At 41.6% G+C, this 17,837-nt stretch overlaps 1 protein-coding gene and 1 long non-coding RNA gene across 2 annotated transcripts in view; one reads left to right on the plus strand and one right to left on the minus strand.

The window, feature by feature from the left end:
* LOC145447766 (chymotrypsinogen B-like) overlaps positions 1 to 1,254 on the minus strand; it is a 36,649-nt gene extending 35,395 nt beyond the window's left edge. Inside the window, exons 1-3 of the mRNA XM_080326028.1 lie at positions 1,041 to 1,254; positions 833 to 973; positions 736 to 765 (exon numbers count right to left, since the gene is read on the minus strand). The gene's annotated coding sequence lies outside the window, so the exon portion shown is untranslated. The remainder of the gene's footprint in view (positions 1 to 735; positions 766 to 832; positions 974 to 1,040) is intronic.
* LOC145447775 (uncharacterized) overlaps positions 1 to 17,837 on the plus strand; it is a 244,252-nt gene that overhangs the window by 94,954 nt on the left and 131,461 nt on the right. The gene's annotated exons all lie outside the window — the stretch shown is intronic.

The following is a 17,837-nucleotide window of genomic DNA, read 5'->3' on the forward strand; positions in this document are numbered from 1 at the left end:
TTTAAACCAGGGGTCTCAAACTCAAATGTGCTCGCCTGCCAATTTCCTAGTTTTTGATGACGCCGCGGTCCGCAGCAACAATAATAGGGGTATACAATTACGCTATGGAGGCTCGCTTTCGCAAAGGATCCTTGGTAGGTTACGTACTGTGAACCTTGGTCGTATTACAATTGTTCACGTCATTATAACGAGTATTTGGCTGACATTCGTTGCATTTCAACTTCGGACCGCTCTCCGCAAGGCTCTGGCCGCATGGAAAGAAACTCAGCACTAAACAAGCATGCACCTTGCCAATTTCAAAAATTAGTTGGCCGAAAATTTGCTCGCAATATTCACTCTTAAGAATACATCTGTCTGGTCTAGCCGAGTCTTCTCGCAATTTGTTGGCAAAGCGGCGGAAGATACATTAGGTGACGTTTAAAAATTCAGCTTGTACTTCAGTATTGTGGCATAATGTGACCCGAGTCGTCGCTAATAATCATATGCATTAATATATTACATTAGGGAAATGTAGGGTCGGAATTGAGAATATGACGTCACGTCACGTCATAGGTTCACGTTCGCGTCCACACCAACCAGAACCTCTCAGCGGTTCGCACCATCCCTACTCTGGATACGTGCTGGCGTCAGATGGTCTGGTTACTATACTTGATTATTGTATTGTTAGATAAGCAATTTGTCGCAGCGTGTGAACCAGGATGATTCTTTAACATACCAGGACGGAAGATAACTCACCGGTGACTATGTCATCTTCCGAATACGGATCTAAAACAAAATAGGAAACATAATTTCTTTAACATATATGCTTGAAATCATTTCGAATGAATCGCACTTCGGAAGCATTTATATCCGGAGTAATGCTCGCACCAGGAACACCCTGCCTCTCTGCAGATCTTCTTATCTGTTATTGAACCACCGCTTTTAGTGTTGCACTCAGTACTTAAGGACGTGTCGACCCAAGAGCATCCAACCCCTAAACGCGAATCGGCGGTCAAGTATAATGCGAGACCAAAGTTTCCTGGAAACATCATTTCCTATACCTTGGACGCATGGCGTTGCCAAACTATCACAATAGAAGCAGCCGTTGTCTCTGCATTCTTGCTCGTTAGTCACGCCAGATACGGGACATTCAGATATATCCTTTATTTCCCGCGAACAGCTCAGATCAGACACTCCGACTGCCAAGTATAACAACGCTACTTATAAGCACCAATTTCCAAGTCACGAACTTATTGGTAGGATTGGACAGAATCGAGTATTCGAATATCACGCATCATAACGTTTTAAAAAAATATGAATGACTTGGAAGTTTCAAATATGGGCCTTTTATACAACCATAAAGAATATCATGCCAATTCTACATCGCACTAAAGAATATTTTGTATCGTTTCGACCATACCTATTCCACTGTTTATTGAGACAATGGTTGATCAATACTTCACGGAAATGTCATTTCCACCAAGGCACCAACGCTCGTTGCTGCGGTTCGACCAATCGAGGTTTATAACCCTCCACAGTGAAAAAATAATATCAAAACTAGTTATTCTAGTACAGGGGTCGGGAGGCGTTGGCTCGCAAGCTATAGGCTATATTGCTATTTTGAGGATAAGTTATGGCTATTTGCCAAATCTTTCATTTTGCACTGAATTTATCAATATTGCAGTACCGGCAGGTAATGTAACGTTTTGTTACCGCCGAATACTTTGAGAATTGATAAGTCGATCAATATTTGGATTTTCGGAATCAGTGCGACAATTACATTCTATTAATATCGGTTATTATTATAAATTCGAAGGTATTCACGATGAATAGCGTTATCACAGGCCAAGCTTGGCTCGTCCGAGCGTCACCTATGCCTTACCTCTCTTTTCACGCCAATTGCGTTATTTTGGGAGCAAAAATTTTCAAAATTTAGTCATTCATGAAAGTCGATAGAAAATATAAAATTGTGTATTGAAGTTCTGTACCTCCAAGCAGCTCTTCGATAAAAAATACCAATCAACCAGACTACAAAGCCACCAGCAATACCATACAACACCAAAGACGTACGTAAAAAGAGTGGAATAGTTGATTCACACTTTTACTGAGCATTGTCTATACATCCGTTTGAGATCTAATTTTTAATTGTCTGAAGCTTGGAAAGATAACATATGGCTCTCTGTGCAATACTATTAAAAAGATGTAACTATTGAAATCAGTTGCAAAAGATCCGTGTAACTCTAGTTTCCCAGCCTAAAACACGGAAAAAACACGATTTGTACAAGTTTTCACGTGGAAACTACGGCGCACTCGACGAATCCCATGTATTGTTAAGAATGTACTGTACAGTGACTTCCATTTTAGTGATAGAATGACGTCACGAATTTTCAATTGTGACGTACTAGTTGATTAACGTGTATGCCTCTTTGGGAGAGTGCCAATATGGCTCTTCGGACGAAAAAGGTTCCCGACCCCTGTTGTAGTAGATAAATTAACTCTTCCTGGCAAGGAGCGTATAATTTCACTACTCGAAAAAATGATCTCCCACTGCTCAACACGAATCATTTGAACTAATACTGAATTCAGATACGCGTACTCGAACGATTGAACACAGCACCAGTCATTGGTACTCATGTTAATTCTGATAAGGGACGCATGTGATGATTAGTATCTACGATCATATGCATGCTCAACTGTGACCAGCCTGTTGCAAAGGGAAGAAGAAATGGTACGGTACCAAATGATATTTAGTACGGCGAGATTGAATTTGGCGAAAATCAATATAGGACTTTATATATTTTTGACCAATATTGTTTTTCGGCATACACACCGACTCATGGTATACATACACACGATATGTGCATATGCATAGCTGTGCATGATGTGCATATGCCGTTGGGCAAGGAATAGAATATCCCCACGAAGCTCGTATCACAAATCGTATAACGGTCTCCTGAATTACATTTTTGCATATAGTCCAAGCGTGATAAATAGTGACAATAATTGCTGCATTTAAAACAAAAATCAATTTGAAAGATGGCACTCGTTTAAAACATGGTTTTTGGGGGGTTTTAGTCACGAGGTCATGGGAATCTTTGATTGTGACATCACGGTGGATTGACGGTGGACATTGACAATTGGAAATATAGGGTATATATAATCGGATTAGCAATGATCGGGTTTCTGTATCGCTTCAAGATTGAAAACATAAGAGTACTCACGGCGCGGCCACGCATACCTGGCTGGTCTAAAATAGAAAGAAAGTTAACACGTCAATCATTCGGTGTGCAGTTTTGTTTGGCGACTGTTTGGGTTTGCTGTGTGCGCAAATCTGATATTTGACACAGCGGAATGATTGAATTGGTACTGAATGGTTTCTAGACTTAACTTCTACAACATTCCAACAGTTTCTTGTTTCATATGCCGTTCACTCACTTCTGTGAAACTGTCGGGTGATATCGAAGGCCTCGGATTCATAACATACTCATTTTTCTAACTATATACATGTTTATTCAAACATATAAAAGACAGTTTCTGTGCCTATTTTTAAATTATTGATCCTCATTTACGAGACTTGAATAAGTCATATCGAAAGTGTCCAGTCATATGGCTTGGTCGACTCATGCGCATATTTCAAGTCGAGTCATTACAACGTGAGATATTACAAGGATGGGATATATTAGGCACTTTATTTAGTACTGAATTCCCAGTCTTTTTCAGCGTTAACCTATAGCCTAATATAAGTATAGTCAAACGACAATACTTTTATATTTACCTCTTACGCATTTAAATGCAGCGTTATCCGGACACCACGAACAGCTTCGTTGTAGACATTCATACTCAGTTAGAACTTCTGTTGGGCTCTTGCGACAATCATACTCGCCATTCACTTTCTGAGTCAGACAGACTTGACCTGCGCATGCAATGATGTATACGTAATAAGTTGTTAAGTTGTCTGAAAACACGATTTTTCAAATATTTAGCTCAATTACAACCACGAGAAGCGAAATCATTGGTGCACAAAATTTGGGATTTAAAAAATATAGTATTTACCGTGGCAATTTCTTTAATTTTATTTACTACTACCCACTGTAAATACTATTACTTAAAATCCTAAAATTTGAACATTGATAACTTCGTTTCTAGGGAGTAGAATCGAATTAAATTTGGTTTGCTTCCTATTTGCAGACAACCGAACAATTTAATGTGTTTTTTTTTAATATTTGTTTTATTTTAACTCCAGTAGCTCCACTGTTAGGGGTTGGAATTGAGCCAAATTTGGTGTGTAGTGTTTTAAGCCAACCTAACATTTTATCGAACAGACAATAGATTGTAAAATTTGAAGAAAAATAGTTATTTTTGAACAGCTCCAATGAATAGAAGGGTGTTCTAAAATGGTCGCTATAATTCAAACTACTATAACTACCTTGGATGCATGATGGGTGTCCCGTTAAGGGGCACCAGTGACATCCGCTGGCCGCGCAATGAACCTGTTCGTCTCCTCTCTCCTTGACTAAGTATTCGCATTCCATTCGTAAAGTAACATTGTCGACAGGACAGTTGTCTGCGCTCGGGTCAGGTGCTGTAATATCATATATAATTACTATCAACACACGACTATCAGTCTACTTTTAAGTCTATGACGCGTATTCTTTCGCCCATGGATTATTTGCATGTTACGTAAGGTTAAGCGATGCTAAAGGGTTTTCGTGAAGTCATATTCCGAACTGCAAAAATAAGCCATTTTCAGCTCCATAAAGCAACGCAGCACCGGAGTCGGGTCTATTATATTAATCACGGCTTAGCTTAAAAGAGTGGTTCCCAATCTGTGGTACGCGAAGGTCTTCCGAGTGGTACGCGAGTAGATTCTGTTTTTTTTTCGACCGAAGAGGGTTATCAGTTCAGGTGGGGTTGATTTTGAATTATTTGAAGCCGTAGGCGTCGTGGTATGGTCGTCGTCGTGGGCAGGAGCAATCCAACCAATGACGGCTTACGGGGAAGAGATCTATAGTCGTAAAGCATTGGGATTCTTACCTAACCAAATTCCGTTCAAGTTTATTTGACCATGATAATTCCAAATGGGTCCACTACGAAAATCATATACTGCTCCTTAAAATGGGCAGTTTGCCATGTTTTGGCCGCCTTCGGTGCGCGTAAGTTAAGTTGGTGGTACGCGAGCACTGCATAAAACCTCAAAATGTTACGTGAGTGGAAAAAGGTTGGGGACCACGGGCTTAAAGTACGTGCTCAACATCTTCTGGCTCTATAGCTTTGGCGTTTGCAATGAGCATGTTGAAAAGTCTACTGACTGATCATGTTAAGTATAGAAGGTCGGGCTGCAGTTGGGTACAGATGATGATAAGGTAGCGTAATCTGATAACATGACAGCATGTAAACGTGAGATAACGATACTTCGATTAGCGATATCGCCTATTCATCCTGGTTCTGTACTTACGCGTTATCAAATCGTCTCTCGATGTAGGATCTGCGAAAAATATGCGCAGAAATTACCTCACGGCCACGGTACTCTGTAGCAATAATATTGCATCTATACTTTTAAAACACTTGACCCCCGTCTGTCGCTGACACCACGAACAACCCGCGTTGTAACATTTTCGTTTCCTGAAAATCCTTCTTCCTCTTGCATTTCTACATTCATTGGCCGGATCCGACATGTTTTTCCACGAGCAACCAACACCTTAAATGCAGGGGTGGGCAATTATTTTTCTCGGCGGGCAAAACGTGAAGCAGAAGATACGTTGGCGGGATAAGTGGATGTTTTAATACTAGGGCGTTACTCTAGCTCTTTGTGGTTTGGTAAAACAGCGTTGCTGACGCTTGCCTGTCAGCATCAGCCGAGTGTATGTATTTCACAGCATGATTTTTCTCACAATGCCGACCTGCTCGCTGCTCGTCATAAACTAAGAAGAACGGTTCACGGCTTATTCAAAAATCAGATATTTAGTGTTCCAAATCTTGTCGCAATGTATAGGGCTTTAGCGGCATCTTTCATTGCTTGACCTAACATCGTTTGTGAGTGAGGATGACCGCTTATCACGTGCAGGTGCACTGATTGCATTATTTTACGAATTAGGATTTGGAAACGTATGACGTAACAGCTTAAAGGACAGACTTAACATTAACAACAAACAAGAATTGTACTTAAAACAGTGACTTGTAACTTTAATTGTAACGGTATAATTTGCTATATTGGCTTTATTTTGAACCTGGATAACTCACACGATGTACTGTACGTAGGTTACGTAATCAAGGTACGTGAATAATCTAGATTTCACTAGAATGCAGAGTAAACACATTTCCGTTTCAGTTATGCAGCCTATAGTTTTTGTCCATGCATCAACATTAATAAATAGATTTCATAGTCTAAATTGCTTTTAGCGTGTCGCATTTGGCCCGCGGACCGCACGATGCCTAGGTCTGCCTTAAATGAAATATCAGTGGTTGCGAGACGAGAATCTTCGATGTGTCATACTCCATACCTTGTATGCATGATGGGTTAGCCCCGCTGCAGTAGTAACAACCGTCGCCGTTACATTGCTGTTCCGTCCGGGCGATTGATGAGTCAGTCGGGCATTCATCGATTTGGTTCAAAAGTCGATTACATTGAAGAGACGATACTGCGCTTTGTGTTACTGTCGATATCAAAAAAGGATGCACCTGCAATCTTAGCGAAAAGGACGTGTACTCACACGACACCCAAGGGGTGGCACACGAAAACGTAACCTAACTCAGAATTATATCTCCTTTATAAATCCCACGTGCCTCCGTGCACTGCACAACTTCCTACGTGCAAGCATAATTTGGATTAAAATGTTGTATTTGACTTATTCCGAGGTGTAAGTCCGTGGCGGGTTATGTGTATTGTGTATATTCAAACCCGTATATCAAAAATACACAATTTTTTCATCTGTCCTTGTTCGTGTTCGCCACATGTTATTTCCTTCAGAAGCTGTCCGCGGTCGCAAAATACATGAAGGCGACCGTATATCGCTTCTAGTTTTGAAATGAAACGCATGTAGTGGTTCAGACTTTGACAACTAGATAATTCCAGCTGTCTAACTATGCTAATTATAGCGAATTGCCGGTGATCTAACTCCAATCTAATTTGTGAAATGTTTCTTTGCTCTAACTCTGATTCTAATCTAATTTGTCAAATGTTTCTATGCTAATCTAATTTCACCTTTCCCTGAAAATGCTACATAAGAATTAAGAACTGTATGGTGCGAAACGGGCCAAGCTTGTTCTACAGCAGGGGCGGGCAAGGCATTTCGAGCGGCCCGCAAAGAGTTTCCGGTCTTATATGATAAAAGAAAAATGGCCATAAGACGAGTTGTTCTGTTCGGGTCCACATACATTTGCGAGCAAACATTTTCGACCATGAAAATGAACACCAAAGCTGCGTTCCAATCGGAACTGATGCTCACGCGCGGTCTTCACTGACGGTTTCTACGTCCGACACGCAACCAGAGTTCAAAGAACTTGTCGACAACTTTGGTATACCATAGATCCCATTGACTTCAACAGCTATTGAAGTATACATTACGTTAATAAATTCATTAAATACAGTTTTTGGCCTCTATGTTTTCAACTTAAAATTTACATTAAATACGATTTATTTCTTGCATAGGTGGGTAAAGACCCGATGAATGCATCGAATAAGGAATCCGGCCCGCCATATAGTTCATTTTCCTATATCCGGCCCGCCGACTGGAGAAGTTGCCCGTCGAATCTACACTCTGCAAACATTTGCCATTATCATGATTTTCATAATGATTGATCTGAGAACTCTGATTTGATATGAAATGAACTTAATTTAATTTCCAAGTTTTTTTGCAAATTAGGTCATTCTAATTCTATATTCCAATTTGGAAATAACTGTGTAACTAAAATTCCAACTCTTGTCTAATTTGGGAAAAGTGTATAGCTGTAATTGTAATTATAATCGAGCCAAGAAAAGCTAACCATTTTATAGTGGCCCAAGTCTGGTGGGTGTTCACTGTTCAGTTCATGTTCGGGTACCGATAAGTGAGGTATAAAACTATTTGGAATAGCCCACTCACACTAGAATATATAAGCTAATGCGATTTCGCATTCCGTCAAAGGAGCGCAATTATTTCAAAAATATCTTCAAGCAATCCACGGTGAACTTCATTATCAAGTTAACACAGTAACCATTATGGCCATGAGCATTTCACCCATGGTATTCATTCGCATGCATGGTTCTGACGGCCCCGTGGATATACTCAGCTATCGCAGGTCCCGCAGCTATCGCAGCTATCACTACTGTGGATATACTCAGCTATCACAGCTATCGCAGCTATCACCAAAAATCGCAGACATACAGGTCATTTAAATGTCACGTATCGTTTAGGGCGCAGCTATCAGCGCTGGAGCTTGTCTGGGTTGAAATAGTGCGCCGCTATCAGATCCGGGGTACGTCTGAGTTGAAATTGTGCGCAGCTATCAGCTCCGGAGCACGTCCGGGTTGAAATAGTGCGCAGCTATCAGATCCGGAGCAAGTCTGAGTTGAAATAGTGCGCAACTATCAGCTCCGGAGCACGTCCGGGTTGAAATAGTGCGCAGCTATCAGATCCGGAGCACCCCCGGCTTGAAATAGTGCGCAGCTATCAGCTCCGGAGCAAGCCTGGGTTGAAATAGTGCGCAGCTATCAGCTTCGGAGCACGTCCGGGTTGAAATAGTGCGCAGCAATCAGATTCGGAGCATGTCCGGGTTGAAATAGTGCGCAGCTATCAGAATTGGAGCATGTCCGGGTTGAAATAGTGCGCAGCTATCAGATTCGGAGCACGTCCTGGTTGAAATAGTGCGCAGCTATCAGATCCGGAGCAACTCCGGGTTGAAATAGTGCGCAGCAATCAGCTCAGGAGTACGTCTTGGTTGAAATAGAGCGCAGCTATGAGCTCCAGAGGTAGTCCGGGTTGAAATAGTGCGCAGCTATCAGATCCGGGGCACGTCTGAGTTGAAATAGTGCGCAGCTATCAGCTCCGGAGCACGTCCGGGTTGAAATAGTGCGCAGCTATCAGCTCCGGAGCACGTCTGGGCCAGTGTTGGGATGACTCGAGTCAGGGTTGCAACCAAGTCACAAGGCTCCGAGTCACAAGTCACTCTCACTTTTATAGTTTTAAATCGAGTCCAGTGAAGTCATTTTCAATTCGCCACCGAGTCAAGTCCGAGTCCAAGTCATCGAGCAGAGGTTCGAGTCCGAGTCATGGTATTATGACTCGAGTCCGAGTCCAAGTTATCCTGTTGATGTGTTGACTGCTCATTTTCCATTTAAAGTCTTGTTAAACCCACTTCTATAACTCTGTTTGGTGATATCGAATGGTTCGCATTTATAATATACTAATTTTCCTCACTTTTAATAGTTTCTGGTCGCATTTTCAATTATCAGTAACAATAGGGTGGTTAATTTACTATTCTTCGAAATTTCAATGAAATATCGGTCTTGGCCGTCTGAGTCTCGAGTCATATGACTTGGTTCGAGTCATGTGCAATGACTCGAGTCCAAGTCGAGTCATTACACATATAGACTCGAGTCGAGTCGGGTCATTTCCGTATTTTGAGAAAATGACTTGAGTCAAGTCGAGTCATCAGAAAATTGTGACTTGAGTCGATTCATGACTCGAGTCGAGTCATGACTCGAGTCATTACAATCCTGACTCGAGTCGGACTCGGATGTTGAATTTGGTTCAATTCCAACCAGTAGTCGCATTGCTACAGGAGAAGAAAGATTCTATTTATTATATAAAGATAAATAACAAAAAATTTGAAAATTTTCTGTTCACCCCATGAAAGTGTTAGGTTGTCTATAGAAACGATGTTCACCAAATTTGGTTCAATTCCAAACAGTGGAAGCGGAGTTATTGCCGTCGAAAAATTTGGATTTGAATAAAATAGTATTTACGATGGGATAAATAATTAAAGAATTAATCACCGTAAATACTATTTTATTCATAATCCAAATTTTTCGATGGCAATAACTCCGCTGTAGTCATTATGTAAAACGTGAGACTTTCGTTTCATCCAATCGCGGATATATTTCATGAAAATATGTTTGAATCAAGCTTGTTGGCACGTACCCTTATGCATGGAATGTGCAGCGGCTTCATTTACTCATAGTAGTTTGATATAGTTCCCAGACGAGTAGGTCTCCGAGCTATGTTTTATTCATGATATACCAATCAAAGTAACACACCCTTCTTCTGGTGCACCAGTATCGAAATATTGTCTTTGGGGCGTGCATTATATTAATTAGATACGTATAAGGCCCGTGTAGTGAGTATATAGGCCTCCATATACTATACCTGCAGTCGCACACGTCCAATATCAGATCAGTGAATATCTATGATAGGCAGAGCCGTTAGTAGGGAAGGCCTACACTACATCCACGGAATCGCACAGATGTTAGTCAATATTATAACAAATATTTATTTACAGCTGCATAATTAATCGTAAGCAGAGCTTTTAATACAAAGTAACGAAATTTCTTTTGATCCCGTGTGGATGTCAGAATATCTGTTCACCGCCTGTACACTGAAAATCACGCAGATAGTCCTTGCATGCAATGTAATGAATGAATTTCAATCCGGAAGTGCTCCGGAGCTGATAGCTGCGCATAATGCGAGTCCACATGTGCTCCGGAGCTGATAGCTGCGCACTATTTGCATCCGGACTTGCTCCTGATCTGATAGCTGCGCACTATTTCAACCTAGACGTGCTTCTGAGCTGATAGCTGCGCACTATTTGAACCCGAACGTGCTCCGGAGCTGATAGCTGCGCACTATTTGAACCTAGACGTGCTCCTGAGCTGATAGCTGCGCACTATTTCTACCCCGACTTGCTCCGGAGCTGATAGCTGCGCACTATTTGAACCCAGACGTGCTTCTGAGCTGATAGCTGCGCACTATTTGAACCCAGACGTGCTCCGGAGCTGATAGCTGCGCACTATTTGAACCCAGACGTGCTTCTGAACTGATAGCTGCGCACTATTTGAACCCAGACGTGCTTCTGAGCTGCGCCCTAAACGATACGTGACCTTTAAATGACCTGTATGTCTGCGATTTTTGGTGATAGCTGCGATAGCTGTGATAGCTGAGTATATCCACAAGTGATAGCTGCGATAGCTGAGTATATCCACGGGGCCGTTCTGACCGCGTATTGCAGTGATGTAGCTACATTGATTTTGACTCAGGTTGAACGAAGGTTGAACGAAACGCTGATCAAATTTATACTTACAATGAATCCGCACTCTGCTAAATAGAAGAACCAATACCAAGTAGCGAGCGAAAATCGAAATAGACTTTATGGAATGCATAGCGATATGCCCACACTATCAGGTATCACTGCATAACAACATAGACATTGGACAAATTATATACCGTCTTTCGGAGCCTTCTTCCATATTTATTTCCGGGAGACCGAAAATCCATGGTGTTATGCATAACAATGTAGATGTAAAGGTTATAGCTATATCTTCTGCTCACGAGGGAAATGCTAAATCATATTTAATTTCCGAGTAAACATTCGAATAACTCATTCCATGTTGCAACTGCGCACAAGTCAGTACTATGCAGCAATAAACCGGATGCACCACCTTATTGAGATATGTCCACTACCGGTAACCTTTAACCTATATTTAAGATACCCGTCACGGGAACTAAGTAGGCCTACCTCTCACACTCCTGTATCTACAGCACAGTGGGTCCTAACCTTTACTATCCTGGGGAACACTTATGCTATTATCCAAGCCTTCGGGAATCTCAAGTCACACAAACAAAAATCTACCACTGTATAGGCCTACATCTAACTACACATAGCACATTATGCCTACTATAGATTCAGTGCATAAAATCAACACCGCATCAACAGAATGCTAAAATAACATTACCGTTATAATATGATTTTCACACATAATGAAAACCTCATAATGAATATTTATTGTATTTATTACTTTTCAGATACCAGTTGGGAAAGGCAAGGCAAATTCTCGGAAAGTGCCATCGTATTGTTCAGTCGAAACGCAACAGATTGATACCAAGTTCAAATGATCTTATAAATAGGGAGATAGAAACGGCATTTCAGAAGGATGGGCTTTTGATTTCGAGTCCACTCCCCTACGTAGTCTACTCCACTGCACAAGTGCACATGCACAGCACATGCACATTGCACACTTGCACAGTGCACACGACGTGCCACCACAACAGCCATAATTCGACTGCTGATCGCGGCAATTGGCCGTTTCCAATGATGGACGAAACAGGTGTATCATCTAAAATCGCATGTTAGATCATCGCAATACAGTTGATAAACCGCCTGTCCCAATATCAACAACGCGGTACCACAATACCCATCACCAGTAATCCAATAAATAGCTTGTGCTTACGCCTGAAGACTTCAGCATTATTTGAAAATATTTGCTTTGGCTACTACAGTATGTCAAATAGTCATGTTATTGAGCGGTGGTATTTCGTCTATACATCCAGTGTGTGATTCTAATATCATGTGTTGACGTAATTGAAGGCACTACTAGGCAACCAGCATCACGTCTAAACCCGCGGATTGCCAGATCGGGAGCAATTAACAAAACCGCAGACGTCTGCAATCAGTGATCTGATCAAGCTGTCTAATCCATCGAGTAGAGACTCGAACCCGAGCAAGGCTCGAAATCCTAACCGAATACCAAACGCTATCTCGAATCGAGGTGGACTCAGCCTTTGCTCCGTCGAGCACGACTTGAGTTTGAAATAGGGACGTATCTCTGAATACGGGTCTTGGCTAACATTTTAAGTTTTTTCAGAATCTATGTGAGCAATGTTCCCTGAGCATGTCTCCCCAATCATGAACCTCACAGCCTTGATTATCTAAACTAGCATCGTAAATACTTTAGTCTATCCTACTACAGAACGTTGACTTAACAAAGGTAAAGTGTTGCCCCTTGTCGCAGCTATTCGGTTTTGATCAATGTAACACAATGGTTTAATTGTGATACAGGGTAACAATCCGTATTCCAAAACACGAGCAAGTGTTGTGAACTAGAACAAAAAAGTATCAGTCCAACTTTAGCATTAAATTGAATGTGGTGAGTTATGACGATCGCAGGAAAAAGTCGAGGGCCGCGATCCACATGATGTCGACCACTAATTTACACCATGCATATAGGCCCATATGGATCAGTGATGAGCATCGGAGCGGAGTCGGAGTGGATTCGGAGCGGAGTTTTGCCGAATTTGTGACAGTCGGAGCGGAGTCGGAGTTTACTACAGATAATTTTTCGGAGTATTGTAACTTTTGTCTCCGATATCTTTGGATAGCTCTGACCAGAATACACTATTGATTATGATTACACACCAAAACACAGACAGTTGACGTCTTGTAAAGTTGTAATATGACGGATAACATGCAAAAATGATTGCCAAGTGCATAAAAATCAGCCATCTTCACTGCAATTGGGGGCTGGAGAGTAAACAATACTATGAGGCCAACCATATTATCACATGTACCATGTTATATCATGTACCATGCTTGCCACTGTTTCGGATACTTGACGAGATTCATCGGAGTATCTCGGAGTCTGAGATTGAGCTCTTCGGAGTCGGAGGGAGTTTTCCTCTGATACTAAAGTTGTCGGAGGGATTCGGAGTCTCGTAAATCACTATCCGCTCATCACTGATATGGATCCAATTCTAAACATAGTTTTACATTACAGCGTCACACTTTCGCTACAGAGCTATTGTAAGGGCAATTCGCTTTATTCATTGTATGACACATGACTAGTATACACAGATCGAGTAGCAGAGAGGAACCCAGATGAACCTATACGATTTGAGTCTGGATCAAGAATGACCGTATTCAAGTGATTGTTGTGCCTTGACTGAATAAGGAAACATTCGGGAGTCGCAACTCTTATTGGGCGAATGGACTAGGGTAGGTACGCGATTGAAAAGACAAAACGTAATAAACTCATTATCAAGCATCATTTCACGTATTTGATGGATGAGCTTTTGACTCTTCTCCGCGAGTGAATCTATTCCTGGAATTGTTTTGAAAAGGCGCACGCGTAAATAATGTTCGACCAAAAGTCTGGCACCAAATTCGTCCTTCATCATGCAAATATGCTTGAAAAACTGTTATGTTCTTGATCTTGTTTGGACAATAACTCATACGACGAGGTTGCAATATGAAATCAGTATATTATACAGCAGAATAACTTTAAGGCAGCGACACGATCCAGAGTTCAGTTAAACGAAAGACCAGTAAACAACAGAACACAGGGTATAAATACGAAGCACGACACACCAGGAAATAATGATTGGCGGTAATTACTAATCCTAGACAAATAAGAGACAAACGATACCAACGTAAAGTGCACGAACATAACAAAAACCTTCCTCACAAATAGAGGGGAAGAGCAAAATACTCTCCACACATTTTGACACCGCTGTTTACGACTTTGCTAAACTAAAGAACACGTATTTTGCAGGGAAAGTGACACTGATCTGGGGCAATGCAGACTCCACTTCACGCTGATCATCCTCAGACACATAAAATAAAGCCTGCTTATCATTGTACAATGTACACAAGCAAAACACTATAACGTCTTAAATGCAGTCTTCATACGTGGCTAGATAGCATGGTGAAACCAGGTAAGTTCTACAGCTGCGACACCAATGGGTTGCGGGCTCGAGTCCAACCAAGGTCGACTCCACAATTCCTACCTAAATGTTGAAGGTTTATCTAGTCTCCTCCACGCCATCCCATCCAAACGGTGTCTTATGAAAGCCTAGAAGTGGGTCGTGCTACAAGGTGGTAAATACGGAATCCTATTCAAGACTATCGGCTTGGTATAGAATGACCAATGTAGTCGAAACGCCATGAATATCAATCATCAACAACAACAACAACATGTAGCCTTGTAGCCATCATATAATCAGGACCGAAACAGTAGGCCTACCCCGTCTACTTCTAATCAAGTGCAAATTCGCGGCATCATTTCTACTTTGAGCGTCCTCGATAATAGCTACTTTGACCAACTCTGCTCGAAACACGGCGTCATTCTACCTACAACTACAGTTATCGGCATGCCCAGTATTTTCAAATTCTGACAGCGTCTCGTATAAATCAATAAATACCTGATCACTACTCCAGAATCCCTTCCAGTGTGCTGGGGGTTTATCTAGGCTCCGCGTCACCATCTGATCCGCGTAAGCGGTGTCTTTAAAACGCCTAGTTGGCCGTGCTACAAGTCGGCAGAGACGGAATCAGTGGCGGCTCGTGACAATATCGGGTGGTGGGGCCAAAGAATGTAGAAGGACAAGAAGTGCGAGGTCATTGTGTCGTCATTTCATTGTTACGTATGCCGTCCGCCATTTTGGTCTCAAAAGCTGCAGCGATCTGCCTTCGGTTTGCCTGCAGACGCGCTCGCCGGTTCTAATAAAATTTATTTTTTGGATAATTTCACCCTTTATTTATAAAGTCCGACTATGAGTGATTAATTTATACTCCAATTAATCATTACTAAGAAACTGGAACGAGCCTTAACCCGAGAATATATTAAAAAATTCAGAAAAATGTTCGTGGTATCAGAGGATTTACTCATTTACATTCGATATAAAAACACTGTTGGAGATCAAAAACTACCCATGCTTTCCAGATGAAAACCTGATTTTCAGTGCTGACATAAATGTATCACCGCCCCATCTGCATCCAGAGGCCTGCCCTTCTCGTTTCAAAGCCTGAATCTGATCCTTCCTATCCTCTTCCATCTGTTCCGTGTTATCCGAGCTTACATGCAACTACCAAAAGGATCATAAATTGTACAAATTCCGCTATTAATCACATTTGGGTATCTTGTATAGTTCTCATTGCGTATTTGTATCGTCAAAATGCTACAATTAATTTCACAAGGATTTCGCATTACCAGCGATTTCAACGGCGCAATTTCTTCATCTTTCTCCCTGAATTTGTTTGCACTGTATTCCGTGGCACACAAGACCTGAACAGGTGATAAGGGTGACTCTAAACTTTTAATAATAATAATAATAAACGCGCAATTTCTTCATCTTTCTCCCGACACCGGTCTTGTAGCTGCAAATTGTAAGATGGGTGACTTTATATCGTAGTGGGTGGTCTATGCTGTTACAGTATCTATGCGGAAAGTTCCTATCGGCATTATTCAATCTTACTAGCTCCATCTCTTGCTTCAACAGGATACAATTCTCACAAAAAGCCTTTTGCTTGAGATTCTAAATAAAGTGATTAATTCGCCAAATCATGAAGAAGCAAGTAGGATTGTACGCCTACCGGGATTCGCCGGTGATTTGTTTTTCACCAAGCATATACAGTTATACACGCCATCATTGCAATCCTTTTCTGTTAAAATATGATTTTTATAGGACAGGAGAATTTTATTCTACTTATGCAACGTCATTTCGTACCTTCAGTTGACATTGATCGTTTGAGAACCCGCCAAGTACGTATCTCTGACGGGGATTCGGTACATCGAATAATGTCGGGATTTCGTTCAACTTGAATTTTGCGCAACCGTCAATACGCTTTCTTTCAAATTGATTGGCTTCAAAGTGTTTCTTGAGTTAACTTGCGTTAGCCAAAAGCTATTACATTAAAATTTCAATTGAAACAAACTTCGCTAAGTCGTCCATTGATCTCGCCTGTAGTTTATTTTGCATCTCCGCATCCTCTCTTCATCCACTGGAAAACGTTATGCAGCATCGCCATTATGTAGGCCTACAATTAGGTGCAGCCCAGAAAGGCATTTTGCTGTGATAGTCCGGGGTGATCTGAAATAAAAACGACCAGCAGACAACGAAAATACATAAATTCACCTTGGTTTCTATGTCCAATACCCCAGTTGCGAGCGTAATCCCATAAATATCACTGACAATATGACCGAAAACTACAGCCGCACGCATACGTTCAGGCTGTTTTTGTGGTCTTTTGAGACCAAAATGGCTGCCGCTGCGTAACAGTGGCGTGACGCAACAATGACCTCGCACTTCTTGTCCTTCTACATTCTTTGGGTGGGGCAAGGGCTGCAAGCGACTTTTTATCAAGATGACGTCACAATGGCGTTTTCCAACGTAAACAAGTAACTTAATGATGGTACGGTAACATGAATTTCCAGGCAACAGTGATTTTAACGTATGTGCCAGGAGAGGTCCGCTGGTGAGCTGTGACTTGAAGTGTGGTAACTGCGTAAACGGCGTACGGAACAAAGATTCAACACGGTTCATGTTCGCATTAGACCTGACTAATTATCTGCAGAAATGGAAATGACTATAACTCGAGAGATAGCGTAAGCCTAATTGGAAAGGTCAACGAATTCGGACAGATACGCAATTGTTATCTCATAGATTGGGCCTGTCCTATTGAATCCAAAACATCATTGTAAAGGACTACGGATAGGGCAGCCTCGGAAATTTGGTCTCGGTACAGCATAAGAGATTTTGGCCTTGAAACTGGAGACTGTAACACGACACATACGTTTTTATTACTGTCTTATAGGTCTGCTGCGAAATCGCCTTTGAAAAATATATTACCGAATAAATACGTGGATGAAAGCCCTAAACTTGGTACACCGTTACATGACATTATCGAGAAGTGGCCTCATGGCCCTTTTCGGTATGGTACACTGTCAAAATTAATGCGAACAGACCAACACCGAATTTTGCGTAAAATTTACTGAGGAATAGGCTGATCAAGTGACGGGGGGGTCGTACGCAAATGGCTTGAAGGCCACAATTTCACGGTGAAATTGACATTGGAGAATATACGATCAAAGTAAATATTTGAATGCAAACTGA

The sequence above is a fragment of the Botryllus schlosseri genome, chromosome 10, assembly GCF_051294905.1.
Source record: "Botryllus schlosseri isolate E-star chromosome 10, Bs_hap1, whole genome shotgun sequence".
In the NCBI taxonomy this organism is placed as follows: domain Eukaryota; kingdom Metazoa; phylum Chordata; class Ascidiacea; order Stolidobranchia; family Styelidae; genus Botryllus; species Botryllus schlosseri.